We start from the raw sequence: 13,733 nt of genomic DNA on the forward strand, positions 1-13,733 counted from the left end.
ACCACAGGTACCCCACACCACGCACTTTAACGTGGCTTATATTTCACTAATTTCACATAATATTCTTGAAATCAATAAAAAATCGTGCGCCGCATCTAATAAATTGAAAAAAATCCGCAAATCACTGATACACTCTAACACAAAAAAAAGCGACGCACCATGAAGAAATTACCCGAATGAGACGGAAAGTGGCAGATGTACACCTACAGGCAAAAAAGTGATTACAACTTCAGAAAAATTGAATACTTTATTCAAGAGAAAGAGCTTCTCAAACTGAGCAAGTCTATATTTTAGCTCCGCTTAGTTTTAGTTATGTCATGTTCAGTAGATCATTTTCCCGATTATTTAAATATGATGTCGAACAAGTCAGATTACAGTATATATATATATATATATATATATATATATATATATATATATATATATATATATATATATATGAGTAGTGCTAATATTAATATTACTGAAATTTTTACTTCTACACATGCAACTACATTTAGAGGTTCATTTATTTACGATTTCTGAAACGGAAACTCGTCCATGGAGTAGAAGGAGTTGTCCAAAAGAAATGATTTTAAGCTAGATTTAAAACTTGATCTGCTACCTTCCAGACACTTTACGTTGTTGGGCAAATGAGCAAAGATTTTTGTTGTTGAATAATGTACTCCTTTTTGAGAAACTGACAGCTTCAATAACGGATGGGAAAGGTCATTTTTCCCTCTAGTGTTGCACGTAGGAACATTACTGTTCTTCGCGAATTGAGATGGATTATTTGTAACGAATTTCATTAGCAAATATATGTACTCTGATGGTGCAGTTAAAATATCTAACTCCTTGAAAAGGTGCCGACATGTTCACCACTAATTATTCTCACTCCTCTCTTTTGTGCTGTCAATACTTTATTTCTAAGTGGTGAGTTACCCCAGAAAACTATTCCATAAGACATTATTGGGTGGAAATTTGCAAAGTACGTTAGGAGACCGATTACCAAGACTAGCGATTATACGAAGGGCGAAAGAAGCTGAACTTAGTTGTTTGATAAGCTCAGTGATATGCTTCTTCCAGTTCAAGTTGTCATCAATGTGAACATCCAAAACTTTAGAGAAATCTACCCTGTTAACTGAGCCCTGTTCATATGTTACATCAATTGTCGGTATGACTCTATTTGGTGTATAGAACTGGATGTAGTGAGTTTTTTCAAAATTAAGGGAGAGTCCATTTTCTGAGAACCATTTAAAAATTCTTTGAAAGACATCCTTAACAATATCTTCATCTACTTTTTCTGGAATGGGATTTATTATAACTCTTGTGTCACCTGCAAACAGCACTAGTTCCGCTTGCTGAACAGTAAGTGGGAAATCATTCACATGAATAAGGAACAGCAGAGGACTTAAAATTGAGCCCTGTGGGACTCCCTTTGTGATAACTCCCCATTCACTAGAATTTACCACCCTCCCAACATTATTTGTGCTCCAGAATGAGATTTTCACTCTGCAGCGGAGTGTGCGCTGATATGAAACTTCCTGGCAGATTAAAACTGTGTGCCCGACCGAGACTCGAACTCGGGACCTTTGCCTTTCGCGGGCAAGTGCTCTACCAACTGAGCTATCGAAGCACGACTCACGCCCGGTACTCACAGCTTTACTTCTGCCAGTACCTCGTCTCCTACCCTCCAAACTTTACAGAAGCTCTCCTGCGAACCTTGCAGAACCTTGCAGAACCTTGGAGGGTAGGAGACGAGGTACTGGCAGAAGTAAAGCTGTGAGTACCGCGCGTGAGTCGTGCTTCGGTAGCTCAGTTGGTAGAGCACTAGCCCGCGAAAGGCAAAGGTCCCGAGTTCGAGTCTCGGTCGGGCACACAGTTTTAATCTGCCAGGAAGTTTCATATCAGCGCACACTCCGCTGCAGAGTGAAAATCTCATTCTGGAAACATCCCCCAGGCTGTGGCTAAGCCATGTCTCCGCAATATCCTTTCTTTCAGGAGTGCTAGTTCTGCAAGGTTCGCAGGAGAGCTTCTGTAAAGTTTGGAGGGTAGGAGACGAGGTACTGGCAGAAGTAAAGCTGTGAGTACCGGGCGTGAGTCGTGCTTCGGTAGCTCAGTTGGTAGAGCACTTGCCCGCGAAAGGCAAAGGTCCCGAGTTCGAGTCTCGGTCGAGCACACAGTTTTAATCTGCCAGGAAGTTTCATTATTTGTGCTATTCAGCACAACTTTTTGCCTTCTGTTCATTAAGTATGATTCAAACCAGCTGTTGCTCCACTTACGGCCCTTATGCAATCAGTTATTCGGCTTGGCATTGATTGACAAGAGTTGTCAGATGTTCCCCTGAGGGATATCGTGCCTTATTCTGTCCAACTGGCGCGTTACAGCGTCAAAGCCCCGAGATGGCTGGATAACCATGCCCACAGTGCTCCAAACATTCTCAACTGAAGAGAGATACGGCGACTACAGTGGACAAGATTGAGTTTGGCAAGTCACGAAGACAAACAGTTCTGCGAAGTTCGACCAGCAATTTCATTGATTGGGGTAGAATTGTCTACAGTGATGAGTCCCGTTTCAAACTGAGCCCTGATGATCAGCGAAGACGTGTCTGGAGGCGCCTTGGACAGTGGTGGAATATCGTCCCGAATGTCGCCCGGATACGGCCCAGCAACCAGAAGTGGTGGCCCGGGCTGCCTTTCTTTTCATAGCAGGACCCTTTTGGTTATCATCCGCGGAACCCTTACAGCACAGCGGTTACGTCGACGACACTCTGCCCCACGTTTTGTTGCCCTTCATGGCAAGCGATACTGGGCTTACATGTCAGCACGATAACGCCCGCACGCACATGGCAAGAGTTTCTGTTGCTTGTCTTCGTACTTGTCCAACAGCGCCTTGGCCAGTAAGGTCAACGGATCCCTACCTAATTGAGAATGTTTGGAGCATTATGAGCAGAGCCTCCAACCAGCTCGGGATTTCGACGACCTAGTGCGCCAGCTGGACAGAATTTGGCATGTTTTCCCTCAGTAGGGCACACAGCCACTCAGTCAACCAGTGTCAAGCAGAATAACTGCTTTCATGAGGGCTCAGTTCGTGGTTCTCTTTCTCTTAAATAAATAAAAAAAGTGGTTCATATGGCTCTGAACACTATGGGACTTGACTTCTAAGGTCATCAGGCCCCTAGAACTACTTAAACATAACTAACCTTAGGACATCACACACATCCATGCCCGAGGCAGGATTCGAACGTGCGACCGTAGTGGTTCCATCCCGGCCGGCTAAATAAATCATAGAATTTTTCCGAAATTGTAATCATTTGTTTCTTTGTACATTAACATCACTTCTGATTTTCGCCCCCTTCGGAGTATTTCTTCCTGGTGCACCTTTCTCTTTGTCTTTGACTGTCTAGGCGCTACAGTCAGGAACTACGCAGCTGCTACGGTCGCAGGTTCGTATCCTGCCTCGGGCATGGATGTGGGTGGTCCTTAGGTTAGTTAGGTTTACGTAGTTCTAAGTCTAGGGGACTGATGACCTCAGCTGTTAAGTCCTATAATACTTAGAGCCATTTGAACATCTTAAACTGTACTTTCTGAAGATACCGAGGAAAATGACAAATAAAAGTTACAAGCACTGCGCCTTGAAATCCGTGGCTAAGTCTTAAACATTTCAGTCAATTTTAACAATACGTTCATTCAAATAAACTCACCTGGTGGAGCTAATAGCATTACGTCAGTCTGTCTCTTACACAGCGCAAAGACTGCCTCGTACACAGTTAAGATCAAGTCTTCACTATATAGTGTGGCGTCTCTGGATGCTCCCTATCGTTAGAATCACTATCATGCTGCCATCGCCATGAATGCTGCTACGGCCAGGTACTTCTTTCCCCAGCGAATAGAATTACTGCGTGGAGACGTGTTACGTTACTAAAACATTTTCCAAAATGATTAAAACAATATTTGTCCCCCACTTGTAGCTTTTCTCCACATCGCCATAGCCTTGTTAGTTACGGGGAATAAAAAAGTTTTATGGACGTTCGATATAAGCTGACCCTTACATGACACGTTACACACGATGTCTTGGGAATGATCACGAGGACATACAATAATAGGGGAGAAACACGTGTGTTAACTTGCGAATGATCACGGTCACGGAAAGCAACAGAGAGAGATATCCATATGCGTCGATGCTTCCAGGACTTAAAGATATTCTAATTCAGGTCGAAGCAGTATGAATGCTTTATGTTACTTTTGTAAAGTCACTTTTTTTCGTTCCCATTTATTTTTCAGAGTGAAAGAACACGTCATCTGATTCCGGGTTTGCCCTGTGCTTAGACCAGCCGATAGGCGTTTTAAATTATACATTGTCTGATCAAAAATATCCGGACACATATTAGCGAACATTAAAAAGGAGTGCATCCGCCCTTCGCCTTCTGCTTGAACTCTGATAGGACGGCTGAATGTCTGTGGAGGAATAGGAGACCACTCTTCTTCAAGAGCCAAAACCAGGACGCTGGAGACTGGAGTGAGGTCGATGCTCTGATTCACTGGAAACGTGTTCATCTGGGTTCTCATTGGAACTCTGGGCAGGTCACTCCATTTCAGGAATGTTAGTGTCCACAAAGCATCTCCCTCACAGACCTGCATCAGGACAGGGTGCACTGTCAAGCTGAAACAAACAGACATTGTCTCCGAACTGTTCCTCCATTGTACACAGTACACAGTGCTGTAAAATGTATTCACATCACTCGGCATTTAGCGTTTTCTCCAGGACAATAAGGAGACTACGCCCTAACCACGAAAAACACACCCATACCGTAACACCACCTCCTCTGTACCCCAGTGTTGGCACTACGCAGGATGGCAGGTGACGTTCTCCAGGATTCGTCAAATCTAAACCCTTCTATCGGATTGCCACGAGGTAGAGGAAGAGAGAGAAAGAGAGAGAGAGAGAGATTCAGTTCCAGCCATCCACTGTCCAGTGGCGTGGCTCTTAGCATTGCCTACAGAAATGTGTTACTTGTGAGGAGCTGCTGAGCCGTTGTATCCTATTCTTGTTAACTTCCCACGTACAGCCACTGGTATAGTTGGACCACCGGTAGCGCTTTGGAACTCACCAGTGACCTCTCGCGCTGATTTTATGCAGTCTTTTAAAACCACCAACCGCCATGGTTGACAGTTGCTGTCCGTCCGTACATAAGTTCTGACTGGTCTTGGCTTAACATTGCTTGTTTTCATTTTACAGTCTGTGAGCTAACGGGCGAGTAGTGGTGGCAGCCTCAAAATATTCTATGTTCACAGTTAGTGTGGCCCAGCTGGGGCCTTTCGGCAGGTCGTGGTCCGGCAGCAGCCGCGTGCTGCCGAACGTTCGCTTAGCAACCGCGTGATGCCGCACAACGGCCGGGCCACGCGGCTGGGAATTCCGTGGTGACGCTTTGTAGGCGAAGGAGACATGCTAGGAGTGCCAAAGATGGCGGACTTTGTGAAACCTTAATGGCCGACATTTCACAGTTCGTATAGAAATTAATGGTAGCCAGATGAATCATGATACCTCAATAATAAACATGTACATTATCATTATTTGCACGACGATTCTGATATTGTAATCAAATTTTCACTATCTTTATTAGTTTAAAGTTTAGTATCTGACGGGAAATTATACAAGTAACACCCAGCAACTAATTCCCAAAATCTAAACGCTTCATTCTATTTCGTCAATCGTCATGTCTTTGGAAAGCTATTAGTGTAAACCTAAATTGGTATGAATTACAGGCATGTAACTTGAATAGTACATGAGTTATTGGACGTCAAAGTGTCCGATTACTGTCAATCGCGTCAGGCCATAGGTACTCCACAGTTACACGAAAAAACGGTAGCAGCATGCTTATAAATATAATAATTCGTCTATGTCTTTGTTTATATCCGATATATATAGTATTCATGAGGAAATTGGTTAAATACACTCCTGGAAATTGAAATAAGAACACCGTGAATTCATTGTCCCAGGAAGGGGAAACTTTATTGACACATTCCTGGGGTCAGATACATCACATGATCACATTGACAGAACCACAGGCACATAGACACAGGCAACAGAGCATGCACAATGTCGGCACTAGTACAGTGTATATCCACCTTTCGCAGCAATGCAGGCTGCTATTCTCCCATGGAGACGATCGTAGAGATGCTGGATGTAGTCCTGTGGAACGGCTTGCCATGCCATTTCCACCTGGCGCCTCAGTTGGACCAGCGTTCGTGCTGGACGTGCAGACCGCGTGAGACGACGCTTCATCCAGTCCCAAACATGCTCAATGGGGGACAGATCCGGAGATCTTGCTGGCCAGGGTAGTTGACTTACACCTTCTAGAGCACGTTGGGTGGCACGGGATACATGCGGACGTACATTGTCCTGTTGGAACAGCAAGTTCCCTTGCCGGTCTAGGAATGGTAGAACGATGGGTTCGATGACGGTTTGGATGTACCGTGCACTATTCAGTGTCCCCTCGACGATCACCAGTGGTGTACGGCCAGTGGAGGAGATCGCTCCCCACACCATGATGCCGGGTGTTGGCCCTGTGTGCCTCGGTCGTATGCAGTCCTGATTGTGGCGCTCACCTGCACGGCGCCAAACACGCATACGACCGTCATTGGCACCAAGGCAGAAGCGACTCTCATCGCTGAAGACGACACGTCTCCATTCGTCCTTCCATTCACGCCTGTCGCGACAACACTGGAGGCGGGCTGCACGATGTTGGGGCGTGAGCGGAAGACGGCCTAACGGTGTGCGGGACCGTAGCCCAGCTTCATGGAGACGGTTGCGAATGGTCCTCGCCGATACCCCAGGAGCAACAGTGTCCCTAATTTGCTGGGAAGTGGCGGTGCGGTCCCCTACGGCACTGCGTAGGATCCTACGGTCTTGGCGTGCATCCATGCGTCGCTGCGGTCCGGTCCCTGGTCGACGGGCACGTGCACCTTCCGCCGACCACTGGCGACAACATCGATGTACTGTGGAGACCTCACGCCCCACGTGTTGAGCAATTCGGCGGTACATCCACCCGGCCTCCCGCATGCCCACTATACGCCCTCGCTCAAAGTCCGTCAACTGCACATACGGTTCACGTCCACGCTGTCGCGGCATGCTACCAGTGTTAAAGACTGCGATGGAGCTCCGTATGCCACGGCAAACTGGCTGACACTGACGGCGGCGGTGCACAAATGCTGCGCAGCTAGCGCCATTCGACGGCCAACACCGCGGTTCCTGGTGTGTCCGCTGTGCCGTGCGTGTGATCATTGCTTGTACAGCCCTCTCGCAGTGTCCGGAGCAAGTATGGTGGGTCTGACACACCGGTGTCAATGTGTTCTTTTTTCCATTTCCAGGAGTGTATTTACTGTGTTTTAGAAAGCACAGAGACATTAGGCTACTGGCATACCTTTTGTTCTATTCCTTTGATATGTGTTTCTTTAATTTGTTTATGTATCTAATAATGTGTGTTAAAGCATTTTTATGGTTCAGCAGTAGGGATATTTATTTAATTTCAGGTTATTTAAATGTAAATCCAGTATTTCTTATGTGTTTCATTATGTTTGTGTGGGTGCGTTGGCTTGAAGACATGGCGCGAGCGTTCTAGCCAATCACAGCGCTCGTGAATGGGGAGACTGGATAGAAGCGATTCCGCGAGAGGGGCACGGGGGTGCGGCACAGGACACAGGAGGTGCTGGAAGCGACGGCGCGACGGACGGGCAGTCGGCTGAAATATTATGACTGTGGAGGGGTTTGCGCGTGGTCGCGGAGGATAGAAATATTCCGGAGCTCCGACCTGTGCCCTTGTGTCATTTCCGTGGCTTCTGCAGTGAAGTCGTAGTATGCGTTCACAAGTGAATATCTCGCGAGCTATGTTCTTGTTCATAACTAAGTACCTGCTGTAGGAATCTATTGTTTCCCTGTTATTCAACATATAATTTATGTAAGTGCTGGACCATCGACACCAATAAGTGCTTTGCAGAAATATACCGCATTCTCAAAAGTACTTCTACTATCATTCTCATCATTCAAAGTCGTTAAGATAGTACCTGCAGAATTTATTCAATTGCCGTCTTTCATTTACAAACTTATATGTTACATTCATAATTCGCAATTGCCGAGTGATAGGAACTTTCGACCATTCGATGCATGTCTTTATTCTTATCGTATACTGTAGACTCAGCAGTATTTGGCCTGTAATGCGGCAACTACGTATCCCAGCCCCTAGACAACGAAACCAGTCAAAACCTCTAATACTGCAACTCTGAGTCAGAGGGTATGTAGTTGAGGGCCATCACCACATCATTTTCTTTTGTTTGAAAGACCGCAAGTCGCATCACCAATAATCAACTTGGCAGCTTCAAACAGGGTTGAAATGTACGAGGGGCGTTCAGAAAGTAAGCTCCGATCGTCCGCGAAATGGAAACGACTATGAAAATCCGATAAAGCTTTGCACAGATGTGTTGGGTAGTGTCTCTAGTATAACCCCAGTTAGCATCACGTCGCTCTTCTCATTTCTGAGCTCGCAGTGAGTGCGTAAAGATGTCTAGAAAATAGTGTCTGCCGCCAAGTACGAGGGCCTGGTGAGAAATTTCGCCTGAAGCTATGCAGCTAACATTACATAACTGTCGTGCTGTTTCGTCTTCAAGATAATTCTCAGCCGCATTCTGCAGGGGCAATGAAGATGCTCCTGCATCGTTTTCAAATGGAAATATGAGATTACCCACAATACAGTCCGCAATTGTCTCCCCCTGAGTTTCATCTCTGGTCACATGAACCGCTGTCTTTGAAGACAACATTTTGACACAGACAACGAGGTGTAGGCCAGCGTGGAGAATTGGCGGAAAGCACTGGCGGCTGCCTTCTATGATGAGGCTATTGAAAAGTTGGTACAACGCTATGAAAAAAGTCTAAGTCAGAACGGCGACTACGTAGAGAAGTAGCTGAAAGGTGTAGCTAATTGTTACAAGTAAAACATTTCTGATGTTCACTGTGGTTTCAATTTGGCAAGCAATCGGAGCTTACTTTCTGAACAGGCCTCGTATTTCATGGATCTGTCACTCAATGGCTAGTGCGGGTATGAAGTCACTGAGTTCTCTTGCCTCATTCTGCTGTTAACAGCTTCTCTACTCAAAACACGATTCTCGTCGCCTCTTTTCATACTGGCGGGTCCACCTCTCGTCATCAGTTCCGCATTACATAAGAGCGCCCGATTGCTTTTGAGCAGGTAGTACAATTCTTATTAATGTATGTGTTACAGAGCTGGCCATCGCGCAATTTCAGTGATTGTACTCTTTGTGTATTGCGACCACGCGTGCCGCACGATCAACTGAGCAACACACGTTGCGACTAAGTAGTGTCTCCACACCATACTTTCTTCGAGGACTGATAGACCGGTGAGGTGTGAAGAAGAATTTCTGTGAAGTCTGGAAGGCAGGGGATGAGGTACTGGCGGAAGTAAAGCTGTGACGGGCGGAAGGGGCCAACGGTAAGAGGTCGCGAGTCCTACTTGGACGTCTCAGTCGGTAGAGCACTTGCCCGCGATAGGCAAAGGTCTTAGATCCGAATTGCATTCCACCAGACGGTTTTAATCTGCCAGAAAGTTTCAAATCAACGCACAGTCCACTGCACGGCAAAAATTCATTACGGATTACATGCAATACTTAAAATAATTGCGGAGAGAACCGACCGTCCTACTTTCACATCTGGCCACCTAGATCAGTTAATTCTATAAATTAAATAAATTCCTCGATCAGACCAAAAGAAGCACGCGATACCTACAGGCCGCCGTCTCATCACCTGCCAGGGACATCCTAGGTTTGTGATTAACAAACACGTCGCTGTCCCCTCTCCTAGTGGTGACCAGCTTTTCGAACCTAGACGCTACTTCTCGTTAAGGTTCTCAGCGTGCTGGTGACACGAAGCTGAAGGATCTCCTTCCTAAGCTTCTCTTCACGAAAAAATTCCTAGCAATACCGCGGGTCGAACCGGGGTTCTCCACATAGCATGCAGACACTCTGACCACTCAGATGCGGAGGTGCAGTGTGACTTCCCCGCACCAGCTCAGGCGAGTGCAGGTACTTTCAGGGTTCCGTATCACAATCGGTAAAAAGGGAACGCTCACAGGATCACTTTGCCGTCCGAATGTCTGTCTATGTGTCTGTCTGTCTGTCCGAGTGTTGGAAAGCATTTTTCTCAGGGACTGGTAGACGCATCAAGTCGAAATTTATGTCACATACTACGGCCAAATACCTACCCGCCAGGGTAGCCGAGAGCGAAAAAAAAAAAAAAGAAAAAGAAAGAAAGAGCGCTATCGCGCTGCTTACTGGACTCGGGTAGGCGTGCCGGCCCCGGATCGAATGCGCCCGGCGGATTAACGACGAGGGCCAATGTGACGGCCAGCCTGGATGTGGTTTTTAGGCGGTTTTCTACATCCCCCTAGGTGAATACCGGGCTGGTCCCCACGTTCCGCCTCAGTTACACGGCTCGCAGACATCTGATCACATTCACACTATTCCATGGATTACACTCGATGAAGGCAGTTGGGGTACACTGATTCCGTTCCGGGACGTACGGGGTGGCGGCAGGAAGGGCATCCGGCCAAATCCGATTAACGATGGCTGACCCTGCGTAACTGCGAACAAGGTTCAAGCGATAGACTAAGGCCTACGACCTCTTGGCGGACTAAGAAAATGAAGCTTGTAAGTCGGTGCAGTCAAAAGATGCGGCATTTATGTCAGATACTGTGATACTCGCAAACTCACTCACCAAAACCAGCCCAGAGTAAAAAATCTGAAAACTGTGAATTTGTAATTATGTGACACACAACAATTTTATTTGTCATTCGTTATTTGACTCCTCTTTCTCAGGAACGGATAGACGTATAATGTAGGAATTTCTGTAAGTTCTTTGGTCTCTTGGGGGTGTAAAAAATCAAACCTTCTAATTCAGTGGAATTAAAAGATGCGGCCATTTATGTCACATATTTTGATACTCGCAAACTCACTCATCAGAAACTATGGGTTACTTCCCGTCGGCCTAGAATAATGAAATTTTGGCGAAAATGAACTTTTTAGACTACGAGTAAAAGAAAAAAATCCGAAAACTATAAATCTGTAACTGTACCACACGAGAAAATGTTTCTTTCGTCATTTGCCATCCGACGTTAAACTTGAAATTAAAATTTTCTCGAAAACCACGGAAGGCTTGGACCGATATCTTGCCAGTATCAATGTCGATAGCAAACGGCCTTGCCGCAGTGGTAACACCTGTTGTGGTCAGATCACCGAAGTTAAGCGCTGTCGGGCTTGGCCAGCACTTGCATGGGTGACCATCTGGTCTGCCGAGTGCCGTTGGCAAGTGGGGTGCACTCAGCCCTTGTGAGGGCAATTGAGAAGCTATTAACTGAGAAGCAGCGGCTGCGGTTACGAAAACTGACAACGACCAGGAGAGCGGTGTGTTGGCCTCGCGGCCCTCGGTATCTGCATCCATTGACGCCTATGGGCTGAGGATGGCACGGCGGTCGCTCATTACCGTTAGGGTCTTCCAGAATCTACTCCGACGGAGTTTATAGTTTAGTTTCGGTCAGTGCTGATAATAGGTAAAAATGGTAGAGATTCTTGATTTTTCCGGAATTGATGAAGTGTCTGTATACACTCCTGGAAATTGAAATAAGAACACCGTGAATTCATTGTCCCAGGAAGGGGAAACTTTATTGACACATTCCTGGGGTCAGATACATCACATGATCACACTGACAGAACCACAGGCACATAGACACAGGCAACAGAGCATGCACAATGTCGGCACTAGTACAGTGTATATCCACCTTTCGCAGCAATGCAGGCTGCTATTCTCCCATGGAGACGATCGTAGAGATGCTGGATGTAGTCCTGTGGAACGGCTTGCCATGCCATTTCCACCTGGTGCCTCAGTTGGACCAGCGTTCGTGCTGGATGTGCAGACCGCGTGAGACGACGCTTCATCCAGTCCCAAACATGCTCAATGGAGGACAGATCCGGAGATCTTGCTGGCCAGAGTAGTTGACTTACACCCTCTAGAGCACGTTGGGTGGCACGGGATACATGCGGACGTGCATTGTCCTGTTGGAACAGCAAGTTCCCTTGCCGGTCTAGGAATGGTAGAACGATGGGTTCGATGACGGTTTGGATGTACCGTGCACTATTCAGTGTCCCCTCGACGATCACCATTGGTGTACGGCCAGTGTAGGAGATCGCTCCCCACACCATGATGCCGGGTGTTGGCCCTGTGTGCCTCGGTCGTATGCAGTCCTGATTGTGGCGCTCACCTGCACGGCGCCAAACACGCGTACGACCATCATTGGCACCAAGGCAGAAGCGACTCTCATCGCTGAAGACGACACGTCTCCATTCGTCCCTCCATTCACGCCTGTCGCGACACCACTGGAGGTGGGCTGCACGATGTTGGGGCGTGAGCGGAAGACGGCCTAACTGTGTGCGGGACTGTAGCCCAGCTTCATGGAGACGGTTGCGAATGGTCCTCGCCGATACCCCAGGAGCAACAGTGTCCCTAATTTGCTGGGAAGTGGCGGTGCGGTCCCCTACGGCACTGCGTAGGATCCTACGGTCTTGGCGTGCATCCATGCGTCGCTGCGGTCCGGTCCCTGGTCGACGGGCACGTGCACCTTCCGCCGACCACTGGCGACAACATCGATGTACTGTGGAGACCTCACGCCCCACGTGTTGAGCAATTCGGCGGTACATCCACCCGGCCTCCCGCATGCCCACTATACGCCCTCGCTCAAAGCCCGTCAACTGCACATACGGTTCACGTCCACGCTGTCGCGGCATGCTACCAGTGTTAAAGACTGCGATGGAGCTCCGTATGCCACGGCAAACTGGCTGACACTGACGGCGGCGGTGCACAAATGCTGCGCAGCTAGCGCCATTCGACGGCCAACACCGCGGTTCCTGGTGTGTCCGCTGTGCCGTGCGTGTGATCATTGCTTGTACAGCCCTCTCGCAGTGTCCGGAGCAAGTATGGTGGGTCTGACACACCGGTGTCAATGTGTTCTTTTTTCCATTTCCAGGAGTGTACATACACTACTGGACATTAAAATTGCTACACCAAGAAGAAATGCACATGATAAACGGGTATTCATTGGAAAAATATATTATACTAGAACTGACATGTGATTACATTTTCACGCAATTTGGCTACATAGATCCTGAGAAATCAGTACCCAGAACAACCACCTCTGGCCGTAATAACGGCCTTGATACGCCTGGGCATTGAGTCAAACAGAGCTTGGATGGCGTGTACAGGTACAGCTGCCCATGCAGCTTCAACACGATACCACAGTTTTCAAGAGTAGTGACTGGCGTATTGTGACGAGCCAGTTGCTCGGCGACCATTGACCAGACGTTTTCAATTGGTGAGGGATCTGGAGAATGTGCTGGCCAGGGCAGCACTCGAACATTTTCTGTATCCAGAAAGGCCCGTACAGGACCTGCAACATGGGGTCGTGCATTATACTGCTGAAATGCAGGGTTTTGCAGGGATCAATGATGGATAGGGCCACGGGTCGTAACACATCTGAAATGTAACGTCCACTGTTCAGAGTGCCATCAATACGAACAAGAGGTGGCCGAGACGTGTAACCAATGGCACCCCATACCATCACGCCGGGTGATACGCCAGTATGGCGATGACGAATACACGCTTCCAATGTGCGTTCACTGCGAATTCGCCAAACACGG

General features: G+C 47.5%; 2 non-coding genes across 2 annotated transcripts; one reads left to right on the plus strand and one right to left on the minus strand.

Moving 5' to 3' along the window:
* Positions 1–1,541: 1,541 nt before the first annotated feature.
* On the minus strand, positions 1,542–1,616 carry Trnas-cga. The gene has a single exon. It is a non-coding gene; the product is annotated as a tRNA-Ser (tRNA).
* Positions 1,617–2,083: 467 nt separating this feature from the next.
* On the plus strand, positions 2,084–2,158 carry Trnas-cga. The gene has a single exon. It is a non-coding gene; the product is annotated as a tRNA-Ser (tRNA).
* The last annotated feature ends 11,575 nt before the right edge of the window (positions 2,159–13,733 follow it).

Source organism: Schistocerca piceifrons, chromosome 5 (genome assembly GCF_021461385.2).
Source record: "Schistocerca piceifrons isolate TAMUIC-IGC-003096 chromosome 5, iqSchPice1.1, whole genome shotgun sequence".
Lineage (NCBI taxonomy): Eukaryota > Metazoa > Arthropoda > Insecta > Orthoptera > Acrididae > Schistocerca > Schistocerca piceifrons.